The following is a 17,257-nucleotide window of genomic DNA, read 5'->3' as shown; positions in this document are numbered from 1 at the left end:
TCTTGGTCCTGCACATTCATTTAGCACCTATGGTGTGCATACCCCGTGCTAGGCCACAGGAACAGAACAGAGAGGCATCAAGTGAGGGATCTGTCTTCCAGGAGATCACAGTTCATTAGTAGCCCTGATAGTTAAAGGACCATGGAAATATGTCTTGAAAATCAGGGTCAGCCCGGCCACGTGCTGAAGCAGGTGTTGGGGGAGGGGCTCTCGCTGCTCAGGCCGTGGTCAGGCAGAGAGTTGGCCTTGAAGACCCAAAAGCGGAGGCCTGAAGGAAAAGAAGGCACACGCAATGCTCCTGGGACGAGACCTTAGGGAGAAACAGAGCTGAGTTCAACTCAAAGGGCTGGGGGCTGAAGAGGTAGAGAGCTTTGCCTAGTGCACGCCAGACCCTGACCTGGATGCCCCACCCCACCCCCACCCCAGTACCGCCCTGGGAATGAATGAGGCTTCTAAAGTTGCCTCGAAAAGATCCAGAGCCCCGTGAAAGCCAACGAATGCCTTTGAAGGGTGCTCACACCACAGGAGTGTGCGTGCAGGGGACACATCCCAGTTTATAGAACTTTCCAAAGGGCCGAACAGTGACATGCGCCCCTGGAGCTCAGGACGGCAGGCGCGTAACCCGGGGGTCTGGCAAATGCTACCGGGAACTATTCTCCTCCCCATACCCTTTCTCTGATCTTTTCTCACAATTCCGCTGAATTCTGATGGAGGCTGCTGCCGATCCTCCCCGCCAGAAAACAACCCACAAACTCTTGAAAACTTTGCCTACCCTTTTGGGGAGAATACATGAACTTCCAGTACTACATTAAGAAACCGCGGCCCGCAGAAGGCAATAGTGCCAATGGGTGACTTGCAGACAACACCCTAGGCCAGATCAGTTTCCTGTTAGGATGAAAACACCCTAGGGCCTAGACCACAGTGCATAAGATGGGCCCCACATATATCCACTCTTCAGATACAGGCAGGAAACCACTCTTGTACCAGCTGGTACTCACTCAACTTTGGGAACACAGAGGTGAATCAGACATAGATCTGGTCCTGGAAGACCCAGTCTAGGATAAGTATGATAAGATTGGGATGAGGGGTGGTTGCAAATGGCAGAGTAATTTCCTTCTTGCTGACGCTCTCAAGGACGAGTAGATAGCGATGCTCAAAACTAGAAGGGGCGTGGACACCGGACATCGATGTAAGTTGCCAAGAGAGTATAGGCGCTTGCTCCTGAGAGCCCTAGTGGAGAGAGTTGGAGTTGAGAAACACTTGGGAGTTCAGTGGCTGAAAACCTTTGTGTTGTGGTGGTTGGCTGGCTACCTCCTAGTGACAGGGGACCCGTGATCATCCTCTCTTTTCTGAACCGCTAAAGGGATGGGTCTATCTCAAGAGGAGAGGGTCAGCGCAGGTCAGGGCCAGCAGACAGGGCAGGAACACAATACTGACAACATTATTACCCCAGCAGGTATCTGGGTAAGAAAGTGGTACCACCTCAGGGATTGGGTACCAGAGAACCAATAAGGCTTTGAAAGCCTGGGTAGGTTTTTACCCGCTCCATCTGCTCCCTTCACAATTCTGAGCGAAATGCAGATCACTCAAGGAAATAGAGAGTTCGTCGTTTCAGGGGGGATGAAGAGGCAGGTGGGGTGAAGCCGTGCAGCTTGGAAGCGTAAGAATGGGCATTTGCGACCACGTGGGCAACTCCAAGCCCTGCGCTCCTGACCATGATGCCCACCTCCGCCCACTGGGAAAGGTCTTGGGAGGGTCTCGAGTCCTTTAAGACTCGATGGTGGTCACGGGGTGGTCCTATCTGCTCCAGATCAGCACAACTATCTACTTTGTACATACCTCACAACGGTCTTTCTCTCCCTTGAAGTGTGTTCTTGACATTCCTGTGATGCCGCGGTCCCGGGAGCTATCCTTAAATCCCATCTAGTCATTCCTCCTGCCGTGCTTCAGCGGTTGGTCATGCTGCCCAACCCGATTTCCGTTCCGGGGCTATGGAAGACACCATGCTGGCCACGACCCCCTAAACATGGGCGTGAGAGAGAAGCCGATGTGCGAGTAGAATGACCCTGAAGAAGTGGGACTTCAGCGAGAGAGTCCGGTCAAACCGTTAACTCCCCCAGTCCTGGAAGTTAGGAAAAAAACGGTCTCTTTCAGATTGGCAGGTTGGCTGTCTCCAGGGTGACCCACATGTGCTGCTTCAGCTGGTTGGGTTAAAGTGTTAAAGGGAGGCGGGCCTGTGTGGACTCTACCCAATAGGAGAGCTCACTACTAGGCCATGTGGTCACAGGAGAGCCAATCAGAGCCTTGTAAGGACTACTATTCCTGAGGTATAAGGGGGGCAGAAAAATTGCGTTGAGAGTTTCCAAAAAACGGTACTTCTGGTCCTTGGTTTCTGTGAGCGTTGGAAGGGACACACCCGGCCACCCTCACACCCAGTCACACACTTGAGGCCCTTAATGGTTTGTCGTTGGACTAGAAGCTCTCCCAGACTCTGGTCACCTTCTACCCTAGAAAAGATCGTAACTGGCTCTCTTCTGTTTCTTAAGCTTTCAGCCTCGCACAACCTAGCAAAGACTGGCGCTGTCAGGACCACGGGCTTCTGATCTCATAGGCAGGCCCAGGCGGGGCGAAGGGACTTCCTCAGCCACACAAGTACAGGTGCCCTAGCTGAGTTTTGAACTTGGGTTTGTGTTCTAAAGGGAGCCTGAGGCAGGAAGATTGGAAATTCAAAGGCCAACCTGAGCTATATACCAAGACCCTGTCTCAAACAAACAAACACCAGAAAAGTCTAACTGAGCCTCACATTCGGGTCTGGTGTAGCTGGCTATTTCACGCATGTTCTCTTGGCTCATTACAAGCCTAGAACCATAGAGAGGGCATTATCTTCTTCTTAACACGGTAGGCCATGATAGGCAAGGACTGGTGAGACCATTTCCTAACGTCTCCTTGCCCGGCTACCTGACATCATGAGTGGGTTCCCCAAGTGACACTACTTAACACCGGACAAAACATCTATTCTCCCAGAGGAGTATTTGAGAGAAGTGGGAGGCTGGGGGCTCCCCCTGACAGACTCATGGGGTTCTCTCAGCCTTCTTGGTAGGGTGGCAGTGGACGGCGCAGACTCAAGAACCAGAGCTACACAGTAAGACCTCATCTCAAAAAAACCAAGCAAGCAAGCAAACAAAAATATAATGAATACATAAATAAGGCAGAGGGCCATCGGGGAAGACATCCAGTGTTGACCTCTGGCCTCCAACAAACACACTGTGTGCAACTGCATATGTAAGCCTACCACACGAAGGAAGGAAGGAAGGAAGGAAGGAAGGAAGGAAGGAAGGAAGGAAGGAAGGAAGGGAGGGAGGGAGGGAGGAAGGAAGGAAGGAAGAAGGGAGGGATGAAGGGATGGAGGAAACTAGGAAGTTGGAAAATAAGGAAAGAGGAAAGGAAGGAAAGAGGGAGGGAAGGAAGTTAGGAGAGAAGGAAGAAGTTAGGAAGGAGAAAGCGAGGGAGGGAAGAAAGGAGAGGGAAAGGGAAGGAAAGGAAGGAAGGAGAAGGGGAAGGAGAAAAGGAAATTAGGAAGTTAGGAAGGAAGGAAGGAAGGAAGGGAGGGAGGGAGGGAGGGAGGAAGGAAGGAAGGGTTTGACAGTTTGGAAATCTGAGCTCAAAGGGGGATGGATTTCCCTAAGTTACCTGACTCTGGATTCCATACTTGCCGCCAGATCAATAATTCACTTTTAATAAGCTACCTGAATTTAAACACATCTCATGCTCTTGCATGAGGGTGAATGAAATCAGTCAGCATTTTGCTCTGTTCTTCATGGCTCTATGCCTCCATACCTTTCTGCCCCTTTCTGCATCTGAACACTCCCTGAGGGCACAGATTTCCTCCGTGCATCCTATATCCCCTTGGATCTCAGTAGCAATGCCCATGTGATCCCACAGAACGGAACCCCTGCTACACGATAGCTCCTGTGCTGAAGCCCCCTCAGATGTCATCCTCGTGCTCCTCACAGACATCCTGGGAATGAGGCATATTCGTTTCTGTAGACAGATGTGGCAACTGAGGGCCAGGTAGTTGAAGTAATTAAAGTCCCCTAGTGAGACAGAAGCAGTATCAAGTCCTACCCCTGCCTGTCTGATTCAGAAGTACATGTGTTGGGTCTCCGTATCACCCTGCTTCAAAGAGCAATTGTTAGTAACCATGATGAATGGGTGAGACATTGTACAGCCGAGTCAGCCAGCAGCCAGACCTACGCTTGTGACTTGGTCACCTCTCCTGTCATCTGACATCCCCCACTCACATCTGGGAAAGGGCTTTCTCTAGCCAGACTCCCCTGCCTCTGCGTCCTGGAGTCGGGCTGCCCTCCTGAGCCAAAATCCACTTCCTCCATTCTGACCTGTCTTCTTCTGCCCTGGGCAAGGAGAGGCAGAAAGACTTGATGCTGGCTGAGTCTGCTGCGGGAACTCTGGTCACTTTGTCAGCTGATAGAGACAGCGAGTGGGTGGCTCAGAGAGCCCGTGGGACACAGCCCTTGTTTTGAAACCACCATTGGTTCCAGGAGGGAAGATTCCTTACTGCCCACCTTGGGAGGGCTGGGCTGCCCGAGGGCTGTCTGCCTTCACAGGAATGGAGAAGACTGGGGGCAGGACTTGGGTGTGGCAAGTGGCCATAAAATTTTCCAGTCCCTTCCCTTCTCTGGGTCTGTAACATCTCTGTGATTGATCATCTGGTGTGCTGGAGTTCTCTGTATGTGTGACCCCATTTTTGAGCCTCACAGTAGTGCTTTGGCAGTAGGTGTGGATGGGATGCAGCTTAGCTCGGCGGCAGGCCAGGGTTGTAAAGTCATCAGATCCGTCTTCAGATCCCAGCCTATGACACTGGGAAACTGACTCAACCTCCCTGGATCTGGGCTCCCTCCATCTGCAAAAAGATTTGTTCCTTCTTGGAGGGATGATATGGGAAATGGGTACTGTAAGTTAAGTTTCTAAGAACCCTAGCAGTAAACACTTTAGAGTTAAGTTAGCTGGATCCTTTGTATGTAGCCTCTTGGCTGACGGATACAGGGCTGAGTTGAAGTTGCTTAGACTGGCCTGGCTCTCAGTTCACCTACCTCAATGACAATGTACTAAGAGCCAATTCTATTCTAGCTGACCCAAGTACGAGGAGGGGAGTGGTCTGGAATAGCCTCGGTCTGCACTCTTAACAGGGAGAGGGGGTGGGCATTAAGCTGGGGGGGGGGCAGGCCTGTTCTTGCTGGAGCCAGATGGCAGGGCAGAGAGCAGGGACCCTCTGATAGTAGTCCTCTGTAGCCCTGTCAGCTCCCTGCCTTGGTCTCCGCCCTGAGAGTCCCCGACTCTTATAGTAACTTTCCAGTGTCTTGCTAGTTTCCCAAGATGAGCGTGCCACACCTCAAATAAGCTGTTTGTCTCCATGACACAGGCTCTTGGTTCATCTAGGGGATGAATATTTATGAAACCTCTATAAGGCTGGAGGGCTGAGGTGTTAGACACAAAAAGATCTGGGCCCGCAAGGATCTTCCAAGAACAGTACGGGGTGGATGGGCTCCTCCTAGTCCCCTCCACCTTCTCTGTTCCTACCCACAGAACCTTTAAACCAACCCAGTTCCTCCTTTTAACTCTGCACGCAGTGGGTGGAGTCTGTCCTCCTTAAGTCCCTAAGGGCTGTTTAGCTGGGTGGGTTGAGACACAGCCAAACAAATGTTCTTAACCATTCCTGCGAGAGGAAGGAATGATTCACAGGTTGCGCTGGGCGGATCAGCTGGCTCCTATCTATAGTCTAATCAATCCTGGGTAGCGGGGAATTAACCAGGGCAGCCTTCCATGTCCCTGGCTCTTGGGCGCGGGAGGACACAGAAGTCAGTGGCTTCTGGAAGGACAAGCTGAGAGCCAGACGCCAGCACGGCTCACATCTCATATCGGCATTTTGTCTCGAGCTCAGAATCTACAGTGGCCTAGGCTTCCCCCTCATCCCGATACACATTTGAGAACCATTATTTCCTTAGCCCCTTGGGTTCCATTTCTTTGGGGCTCGCTTTGTTTATTTCCATCAAAAGAAACATCTCACCTATTATTAAAAGTGTAATCTAAACCATATAAAAGTGTAATCTAAACCACTCAGAAATGACAAATGTGGAAAGAAATTTGAAAACCACACATAAACCGGTTCCCTGAAGACAACCTCAAGGTTTGGGACATTTTATTTGAATCCTATGTTTGTCTGCCTTTCATCTCTTGAATCCTTTCTCAAAACAATCCTAAGTGAAATAAGCCGGTTACATAAAGACCAGGGCTGCACAACCCCACATCCATGAGGCAGGAAGAGCAATCGGGCTGGGGGGTAAGCAAGTCCATTCAAAGCTGCCAGAGGGGAGGAAGGTGGTGAGCTGTTTTGGTGGGAGCAGAGTTTTCAGGATGAGTCATGAATAGCTCTGGAAAGCCATCATGAGACCACAGATGGAGTCAACAGCACTGTCCTGAAAATAGCCAGTGGGATGAATAACTCATTCATGTCGCCATGTTTTTCTTCAAGCCACATTAATGAAAGTGCCATACTCTGCCTGCTTCTGCAAGGCTGCTGTACCAGCCTGTTACGTGTAAGGCAATAAACCCACCGTCTTCACCACTGATGTTTTGAAGGCTGTGGGCCATTTCACTAGGTAGAGAGAACAGTGGCTCACATCCCTTTCTGCGTCCTTGGGCTGTTATTTTGTTGACTACACAAGGGTTCAGGGAGCACTTCCTGTGGGAAGGTTTTTCTTTTCTGTCTCGAGGCCCAGCTCCCTGGAGAAGGCGATGGTTGGATGGATGGCTGGGAACACCCAAGGGCTTTTAATCGACATTGCCAAGTTGTTTCCCTAAAGCTTGGAGTACAGGCAAGTGGCCCCCGCTCTCATCAGCCACAGAAGAGAGCGTGCCTGCTCCACAGCCCCCTCCGCAGCCCCGGGGTCTTCGGGTTTTCTCAGACCTGGTTGCAGTGATAAGTAGGCATGCACACTGCCTTTGTGCCCATTGCTTTGCCTACTGAAGAGAAGGAACACATTTCCTCTGACCCTTCCCACCCTTCATCCACTGAGCTCCAAAAGGCTTCTGAGGTTTTCCCGTGGAGTCGTGTGATTTCCCCTAGGGTGGAACTTTGTTCGACATGCATGCACCATTCCCTTCCCACCCTCTCTCTAGAGCCCACCCTGCTAGACACAATGTCTTAGTCCATCTTCTGTTGTCAATAACACAACAGTATAGACTAGGTAAGCTTTTGTTTTGTTTTGAGACAGGAACTTGCAATGTCGCTCTGGCTGCCCTGGAACTCACCGTGTAGACCAGGCTGGCCTCAAACTCAAGAGATCTGCCTGCCTTTGCCTCCCAGGTGCTGAAATTAAAGGCATGTCCAACCATCCCTGGTGGGAAAGCTATTAAAAAGAGATTTAATTTGGCTCCTGGTTCTGGTCCAAAGCTGTGGGTCCATATCTAGTGATGGTTTCCCCAGTGGGCTATCTGAAAATACCCAGTAAAGTCCCAGGTGACACAGGGTATCAGACGTCAGCAGGCAGTGTCTGGGAGACCTCGTCCCATTGGCTGTGCAGAGATCATTCTCTAGATAAGCCATTGATCCGTTAGCCCATTGATTCGTTGGTCCATTAATGGCATGAGTGGATGCCAATGAGTCTTAATCACCTTTGAAAGCTTCTACTTAGTTCCACCTCTTAGTAACTCATGGTAAAGTCTGTATTTCAACATGGACCTCAGAGGAGATGGATTATATTGAACTCATGACACCAGATCTCCATTTTATTCCCAGGCATTTTGTAGCGTGGTGATCTCTCGCCGCAGGTCTCTAATATGCCACAGCGCCTTGGCTCTTCACCGAGAACTTGTGAGTCTCCCCTGCTTTAGAGCAACACTAGATGCCAATCAGTGACTGGGGACAGCACACGTCAGAGACCTCCACTGTCTGTCCTCTACCCAGGCCTCCAATGTCTACCTCAGGAAAATCATGATTTGTCACAAGTGACCCTGGATTCAAGTACCAGCCCCTCTGAGGACATAAAATACAGCAAAACTTCCCACACTGTTTGGGCCCCCTCTGGTTGTTCTCAGCTGCCAAGTTGGGTGATGGTTTGTGCTCTGCTTGGCTGTGTGGCTGTTATTCTTATTTGTGTACAGAAGTGCCTGTATGGATGTGTGTATCGTGTGTGCATGTGTGTGTGTGCGTGTGTGTGTGTGTGTGTGTGTGTGTGTGTGTGTGTGTGTGTGTGTGTGTGTGTAGTACCCACAGAGGCCAGAAGAGGGTGTCAGATACTCTGTAGCTAGAGTTACAAGTAATTGTGAGCTGCCCCAGTGTGGGTGCTGGGAACCAAACTTGTCCTCTACAAAAGCAGCAAGTGCTCTTAACCTCTGAATGGTCTCTCCAACCTAATGTGGGACACTGAAACAGATCATTTAGAACTAGAGTTCTGGGACTGGTGAGACGGCTCAGCAGGTAAGAACACTGACTGCTTTTCTGAAGGTCCTGAGTTAAAATCCCAGCAACCATGTGGTGGCTCACAACCACCTGTAACGAGATCTGACGCCCTCTTCTAGCACGTCTAAAGATAGCTACAGTGTACTTATGTATAATAATAAATGAATCTTTGGGCCAGAGAAAGCAGGGACTGTGCAAGTAGAGTTGACCTGAGCGAGCAAGGCCGACCAAAGAGCTGGGTTGACTAGAACGAGCAGAGGTCCCAAAAATTCAATTCCCAACAACCATCTGTCCAGCTACAGCCTACTCATATACATAAAAATAAAGAAAGAAAGAACTAGAGTTTTGAATACGTCTTAGTGTGATATAAATGCCAAAAGTAGAGGCTGTTGTTGTTTCTTCACTATCACGTTTTTCCTCCCCTTTAGAAGACTTCTGAGATGCTGCTGAAGAGGTCAGCTCAGGGCATTTGGAAAATTCCACCAGACCCCAGAGCATAAAGGGAAGGGAGAGGAGGTTGATGGAACACATAGGCACCCCTCCCTTCCTGGACTACATTTCTCAGGAAAGCCGTAGGGTGGACCAACCAATGGCCACCTACAGACAAAGGAAGTCCTTGCTACCTCATCCCCTAAGGACCAATCAGTTTAAAATCCACACTGTTCTGCCAATCACATTGTGCCTAGTGGTTGTTGCTCTATTCTACCCCTGAAAACTGTATAAAAACTGGCTGAATGGGCTCCCTGAGGTGGCTGCCTCTCCTTTGGGTGCAGGGCGACCCCAGCACACTGAAACAATAAATTCCTCTTGCTTTTGCACCGATTCCCAGCTCCGAGTTGTTCACTGGGGGTGGGGATCCCTGGGTTCGTCAGTCTTACACTGCCATATTGATTTCCTGCCACTGTGGTAAGAATTACCCCATTTAGTGGCCCAGCACAATGCTAAGGACTGAGGTTAGGATTTATGGAGTATGGGGAGACCCTCCCTGAGCTCTGTCCTCAGCACAGCAGACAGAAACCGAGACCAATGAATTCTCTTACACTTCAGGGGTCAGAAGTCCAAAGTTGGTTTCACAAGGCCAACTCCAGCAGCTACTATCCTTCCAAAGATGCAAGAGAGAATCTTTCCCTCCCCTCTCCAGCTTCCAGAGGTGGTCATCATCCCTTGGACCACAGGCCTCCCGGAGTCACCAAGGTGTGTCTCTCTAACCTCATCCTCTGGGAGTCTCTCCTGGACCTCCTCACCTTTGACCTTGCCTCCCATGACCCCTCACCTTAAGGTCTCTAACCTAATTGCATCCGCAAAGCCCCGTTCACCTGATAAGGTTAACACTGACCCTCCGCTGAGCATCAGGACTGGGCAATCTGGAGGGGGATCCAGCCTCTCCCAGCATACCTGGATCTGTTCCTGCAGCTATAATAGGGTGTATGAGGCTGGGTAATTACTGAAGAACATAAATCTATTCCTTCCAGGCTGGAGGCTGAGGGGTAGAAGCTGAATCTGGAGAAGGTCTTCTCTTTGTTGTTGTTTATTTGTTCTTCAGTTTCCCAAGATAGGGTCTCTCTGTGCAGCCTTGGCTGTCCTTAAACTCACAGAGATCCTCTTGTCCTATTCTGAGTGCTGGGCTTAAAGGTGAGCACCACCACCTCCTAGCTTAGTGAGGTCACACAGTGGACAGCATCTGCCACATGTCCAGAAAGTAGGAGAGAAAACCTACTCGCTCCTGCAACAATGAACCTAGTTAGTCTGTGACCCAATCAGCTCCCAACACTTTATGAGCTCCCAACAACACTTTTGTACTGGGGACCAACTTTCCAAAGCATGGACTGTGGGAAGACACACTGAAGTCCTGGTGACCCCCATACCATTTGATTGGGAGCCCACAGCCACGTGCCTGGAGAGGGAGAAGGGGGAAAATAGATCATTGCTGAGCTATAGCAGAGCAACTCCGCTGCTATCTCAGTGTTCCCATTTACCTGGATAGGCTTATGCTCCTGCAAGGATACCCAGGTTTGGAGGAGCCCAGGATCGGCTCACATCACAGAGGATCAAGGGACAGAGCAGGTTTGCCTCTGCAGCAGCACTGGAGACCACGGATTCTGGAGCGCATGCTCCTTCTGACACCTGGCGAGGTGCCTCTCTGTTCATTTAAATTCATTCCACCAGGTCTTGAGCAAGTACTGCATGCTAGTTAACACGGATTTCTGCCTCGCATGTAAATCAGTTCCCTAACTGTATGCAAATCACTCTATGGGTTTTTGTTGTTGTTGTTGTTGTTGTTGTTTAAAAAACTGTAGTTTCTTCCTGTGTGAAATAAGAAGGAAGTCACAGAGAAAAGAAAAAGAAAAAACAAAGGCCATGAGCAAGCACCTCAGCGACAGGAAACCCAAACAACCAGGAAAGGACAGACAGAATGTGTCACCTTCTTAGTAACCAGGAAAATGCAAATTGAGCAGTGGGAACTGTACAGCTTCCTGTCTCCAGCAGGGTTCAGCCTTTGGCATGGTGGGATCTCTCTCAGTTGGCTTTCTATATCCAACCCTGCCCCTCCCACCCTTCTCCCCCATCCCTCACCGCCCCAACCGGAACCGGAACCGGAAGAGCTCCCGTTCACCCCTCCTGCCTCTCCTCTCCCACTTGGGAACCCCAAAAGCTCCGTTTGGAAGGAAATACCTGAGAGTTGCTAGCATGTTCATTTAGTCAACACCTTTGAAACGTATGGAGCAGCTCAGAGTCTTCACTAGCCAGTCCAGCTTGTTCCCAAGGCAGCAGTGAGTGCAAGACAAGCACCCTATCTTCAACAAAAACTTGCCTTCTCCTGTTTATATATATAATATATATATATATATATATAATTATATATATATATATAATTACTTTTTATAATTTTATTTAAAACTTTTTAAATTGATTATGAGTTTCACATCACGCACCCCAATCCCGCTCATCTCCCTGCCCCCTCATACCCACCCTTGGCTCTTTCAACCTCTCTCCCAAAATAAAGGACACACAAACAAACAAAAAAAGCAAAACAAAAACCAAAGCCTAGAAAACCATCTCATCGTGGAAGCTGTAGTGTGTCACGGTGTGTCCTATAGTATATCCCTCTGTCCACACATCTTCACTTGCAAATAAATGTTCATTGCAATGAGTCGCTGGTCTGGTTCCAAGTCTCTGGGTTCTGGGGCACCATGGGTATTAGAACCTCACCAGGACTCCTCCCGGTCATCCTGTTGTCATGGAGACCCTGCAGCTTTGGATCACAGGGAGTGGTGCTTTCTCTAATCCCAGTCATTCACAGATGCTACTGATTTTGCGGTGGAGCATTTCAGAGCCCTGGATCTGGACCTGGCTGGTAGCTGAGCTGGTCAGCCCACTGCCTCTCCCTTATCAGCACCACCAGGGCGAGCTCTCCAGCACTGCTCATGCTAGGCCACCCAATACTGTCATTAGCAGGAGGCAGGGTCTGTTCTCCTGCTCTTTGGGGCTTCTCACCTGCACCCATGCCTCCAGAACCAGCTCTACTGTGTTGCCCAGGTGAAGAGCAGGGGTCACTCTCCCAAGTGCTACAGCCAGAGAGCAGGCAGGAGTAGCTCTCTCTCTCTCTCTCTCATGCCCCGAAAGCCAGTTCTTGTAACTGCCACAGGTGTCATGGGGGTACCCATGGGGATGGGACAGCATCACCCCAAAGCCACACCACCTCACGGCAGACCAGTGGCATGGGGCCAGCTTTCCTGTCTTCTCACCTTCAGGAAGACCTCACCCACTCCCCACCCCCAGGACCTGCTCTACTGAGCTGTCCAGGCCAGGAGCAGGGCCCACTCTTCCAAGTGCTGCAGCTGGTGACGGGCAGGGTCAGCTCTCCTGTGATCAAGACCACAATGGACAAGAGGCAGGATAATCTCTCCCACACTCAAGCCCTTGGAGCCGGATCACCAACACCCCCTCACCAGCACCAGCTCCACTGAGGCCAGGGCACAGGGCTCAGGACCTGCTCTCCCAAATGCTGCAGCCAGTGAAAGGAGAGGTTGGTTCTGCACAGCTCCTGCATATCCACCTGGTCCCTGGAGGTTACCCCTACCAGAGAGGCCACCATGTTCTCTAATGGTAATAGGAACCTCAGACAGCAGCACCACCCCCTGCTGCTGCAGTCATGGACCCAGACAGGGCCCTCAGTGGCAGCTCAGGCTGGGACCTCAGCATGGCCCCAGGTGTCCAGCTGGCCTCTCACAACAGGCTGCTCCTCTCCACTCTTCAGTTCCATCTCTCTTCATAATGCCCAAGCTGCTCCACCTCTCTTTCTCTCCCATGTGTCCACCACTTGCTTGCACATGGTAGTGGCTCCTGCTGCCTGCTGTCCATGAGCAGGGCCCTCCCTGGGTGACCTCCCCTGGACAGCAGCGTGGTGGCAAGCGGGTGTCTATGGCCCACCTGTGCCTCGCAGGAGGGCAGGTCTGTGAGTGGCCTGGAGGTCTGCAGGTCTGTCTTCCTCCTCCCGAGCTACACTGTGTGGTGTCGGCAGGTCCAGTTGTACTGTGGGTCAGAGGGCAGGTCTGTGAGCATCTTTCCCAGCCTGCACCTCCCTGGCATGGCTGAACACAGGTCTCTGTCTGTCTTCCACCCACCTCCCACATTGTGCTGCCTGGATTGGATTTGGTTTGATTTTTATGTGTCCTAGGCATTAAATAGTTTTGGCCACCAAACCAGGCATTAAGCTAGGATGGACAAAGGACATCCATCTGCTCTACCTCTGACGGGTATAAGGGCAACGACACCGACAACCAGATAAACACCTTTGCCTATTGCCAGGGAGGTGCGTGTTTATTTTTTTATTTTTTATTTTATTTTATTACTATTTTTCTTTTTGCTTATAGTATTTATAGAGGCAAGACCCTTATCCGATCACTCAGAAAATCCATTATATTGCTTGATTCATAGAGGGAACCTGGTACGTGATGTTTGTGGTGCTTTGAATATGCTTGTTCCAGGGAGTGGCATTATTAGGAGCTGTGGCCTTGTTGGAATAGGTGTGGCCTTGTTGGAGGAAGTGTGTCACTGTGGGGGTGGGCTTTGAGACCTCCTCCCAGCTGCCTTACTCTCAGCTCCCCCAGCCCCCCATCTGCCTGGGTGCTGCCATCCTCCTGCCTTGGTGATGGACTGACCCTCGGAACCTGTAAGCCAGCCCCAGTTAAATGTTGCCTTGGTCGTGGTGTCTGTTCACAGCAGTAAAACCCTAACTAAGACAGTGTTGAACAAAGAAAATGAACAAAGGGGCTGGAGAGATGCTCAGACACTAGGAGAACCTACTGTTCTTGTAGCGAACCAGGGTACTAGTCTTAACACACACATGGTGGCTTATAGCCATCTGAACCACCAGTTCCAAAGGATCCAGTGCGTTCTTCTGGCCTACCTGGGCATGAGCACACATGTAGTGCACAGACATATATGAAGGCAAGACTCTCATACATATAAAATAAAAATAAATAATTTTTAATGCCCAATCTCTCTTGGGTCTTGTCATCTCTGAGATGACAAGTTTAGACTAAAATGATCTGATTTGATAAGTGGTTAGATCCTGAGCTTACCCCCAAAATCTACCGTGTTCCTTTTGTTTCCCCCACCCCCAAATGCTCCCCTCCTGCAGGGCTGTGCCCCTGCAGTATCTGTGAGATCCTATTCTAGAATTTCTCCTTCCAAGCAGAGCTTAAACATCCACATCTTTAAGAAATTCACCAAAATCCACCGCAAGCCAGGCGGTGGTAGCGCATGCTTTTAATCCCAGTCCTTGGGAGGCAGAGACAGATGGATCTCTGAGCTCAAAGCCAGCCTGGTCTCAGGATAGTCAGGAACTAAAAAAAAAAGAAAAGAAAAAAAAAGTAAAAGAAATCCAAAGCAACTTATTCTCTGGGCTTCCAGAACATTCTGGTTTCTTTAGACATTTCTTCTCTTGCCCTTGAAGAATGTAGTGTAGGGTTTGAGCGGGGACTAGGCAGTTGGGTAAATAAACAAACAAACAGATAGACCGCCAGTGTGGCCACTTTGTTGCTATGGTGGTTCAGTAAGCTGTCTTACTTCTTCTGCCTCTGTTTCCTCGGCTGAGAAATAAAGGTGATAAAACCTCCTCCCAGGAGGACGGAGAACAAATGAACGCAAAAATGAAAGCATCTAGCAACAGGGTGAGCCTCTGGGCATCCTGCTCTCTGCCTTCTAAGCCCCTTCCCGTTGGGTACTGGTTCTTAGTTGCCCACGATCTTTCTAGAAGACATAAAGAAAAAGGAAGTAAAAATCCAATAATTATCTGTTTCCCACATTCCAAGCAGGCATGATACCCTCCACACCCATTTCCCACATGCCAGGCATGGCCTTCACGCCCATTCCTATATGCTGTGAATGTTGCCTTCCTGCCGTCCCCTGTATGACAGGCATGGTGCCCCCATGCACGTGCCCTTTAACTCTCACAATTACAAAAATAAGTAGCTCTTTGAAACCTAAGTTTGGAGCAATGATTGGCCTGCAAACAGTAGTTTAACAGAATGAAGACCTGAGCTGAGAAATGAGTCTCCAGGGGCTAAACTGCTATGGCTAATTCACTAATTCAGCTGAAGTTTCTTAGCTTAGGCTAGTGGGTCTCTGAGAAATGACCCTCTACATCGATGGAATAATCAGTTCGCCGACATTTCCTGGGTACTCCTGAGAGCTGAGCCAGTACTTCTGTATTTCTGATAGGCCCAAGCATGCGTGTGTGCCTTGGACATAGTCCTTCGTGGGATAGCTGCTGGCTGGCTGGCTGGCTGGCTGGCTGGCTGGCTGGCTGGCTGGGTAGAGAAATGGATTCACCAGTGGTGGGTAGATGAATGGATGTGTGGTTGAGTGGGTGGGGAGGGAGGTGGATGCACCAGAGTGTCAATGGATGGGGGCATAGGTGGTTGAGTGAATGGATGGATAGATAGGTGGGTAGATGGACTAGTGGGTGGGTGGATGAATGAATGGACCGATGGATTCACTGGTAGGCTGAATAGATAGATGGATAGAAGGAAGGATGGATATAGAGATAGATGGATGATAGAGATAGATAGATAGATAGATAGATAGATAGATAGATAGATAGATAGATAGATAGATATGGATGGATGGATGGATGGATGGATAGGTAGGTAGGTTGATGAATGTATGGAAGGACAGATAGACATGAAATGATGGTTGGACACAAGGATAGAAAGATGGATGGAAAGATAGATGGATGGATGGATGGATTTATGCATAAATAGAGGAAACCCATGTTAGGTTTCTGCATATCAAACTTTTCTCTCTATTAGTCTTGGGTCCTGTCACTAGGGATTAGAGCTGGCTTGCAATCAAGAAAAAGAGAGAGAACACAGCCCTGTGACACCAAGCCTTGGGGATCATCACAAGTGGACAGGATGATGGATCCTGGCAGCAACAGATGCCATGGCAATGAAACACACTTCTCAGTCCCCATGAAACAGAGACCAAAGACCAATTCACACTTAAGCCTTTCACGCCCTTTTCCCTCTGCAGTGCCCACTGCCCCACCCTGAGGCAGGCTTCGGTCAAATTTTGCTGTCAAACTCTTGACAAGAGGGTGAGGCCTCAAAGATGGATTTGGCCCAGGAAATGGGTCAAAAGCCACTGCTCTTTATGAGCACGCCGCAAAGGCCTGCCATGCTTAACCACCAGGCAGGGCTGATACCATCTGGTCTCCAGGTAGACAACCCAGGAGGAAGGGCGGTGACCCAGGGAGGGAAGACAGTGGGAGTGGACCCCACCCTTACGCACCTTGATGGCACTTGTAGGAGACCCAGCCCGTAAGAAGCACTCAGCAAGTGGTAGCTGAGATTATTAGAGTTATCAATGATCATTAAAGGCAATTAGCAGATACTGAACTGGGTTTCTGCTAGCTATAGCTGGAAAAGATTTACAAGCCATGGTTCCAAGCCTGAGTGTGTGTCACATCCCAAAGCGGTAAAAATAGCGTTTACTGAAGAGTAGTCTGGTGGAATCCTGCAGCTGCTAAATATGTGGCACCATTTGTTGCTTCTGGGCTGGAGGACCAGAGTCAGAGGAACCTACACAGGTGGCTGATGATTCCAGAGCCTCAGTTTCCCACACTGTAAACTGGGTTTGGGGTTGGGAACCTGAATTCAAATCCCAGTGGCTTTGGCAAGTCCTTCTGGCAAGCTCAACAGCATAGAACACAACATTGTGTTGGGGAAGTGGGGACTTGCAAATGAGCTTAGGTCAGCACTGGGTGTTACTAGGAGGTCAGAAGATAATGACCTTCACTTTTAATTTACTCTCTAAGTGTGTGTGTGTATGCGTGTGTATGTATGTGTGTGTATATTATGTGTATATGTGTATATATATGTGTGTATATTATGTGTATATATGTGTATGTATATGCGTGTATGTATGTGTGTTTATTATGTGTATTTGTGTGTATGTGTGTATGTATGTGTATGTATATTATGTGTATATATGTGTGTATTTTTTTAATTAATTTATTTATTATATGTGTGTACACTGTAGCTGTCTTCAGAAACTCTAGAAGAGAATATCGGATTTTGTTACAGATGGTTGTGAGCCACCATGTGGTTGCTGAGATTTGAANACAGGACCTTTGGAAGAGCAGCCAGTGCTCTTAACTGCTGAGCCATCTCACCAGCCCCTATATGTGTGTATATTATGTATATACGTATATGTGTGTGTGTTGGGTCCCGCCCGCCAGCCTCTAAGCATTGTATTGCGCCCCTTGCAGAC

Source organism: Mus pahari, chromosome 6 (assembly GCF_900095145.1).
Source record: "Mus pahari chromosome 6, PAHARI_EIJ_v1.1, whole genome shotgun sequence".
NCBI classification, from domain to species: Eukaryota; Metazoa; Chordata; class Mammalia; order Rodentia; family Muridae; genus Mus; species Mus pahari.
The sequence above is the reverse complement of the archived record's forward strand: the minus strand, read 5'-3'. Positions refer to the sequence as shown.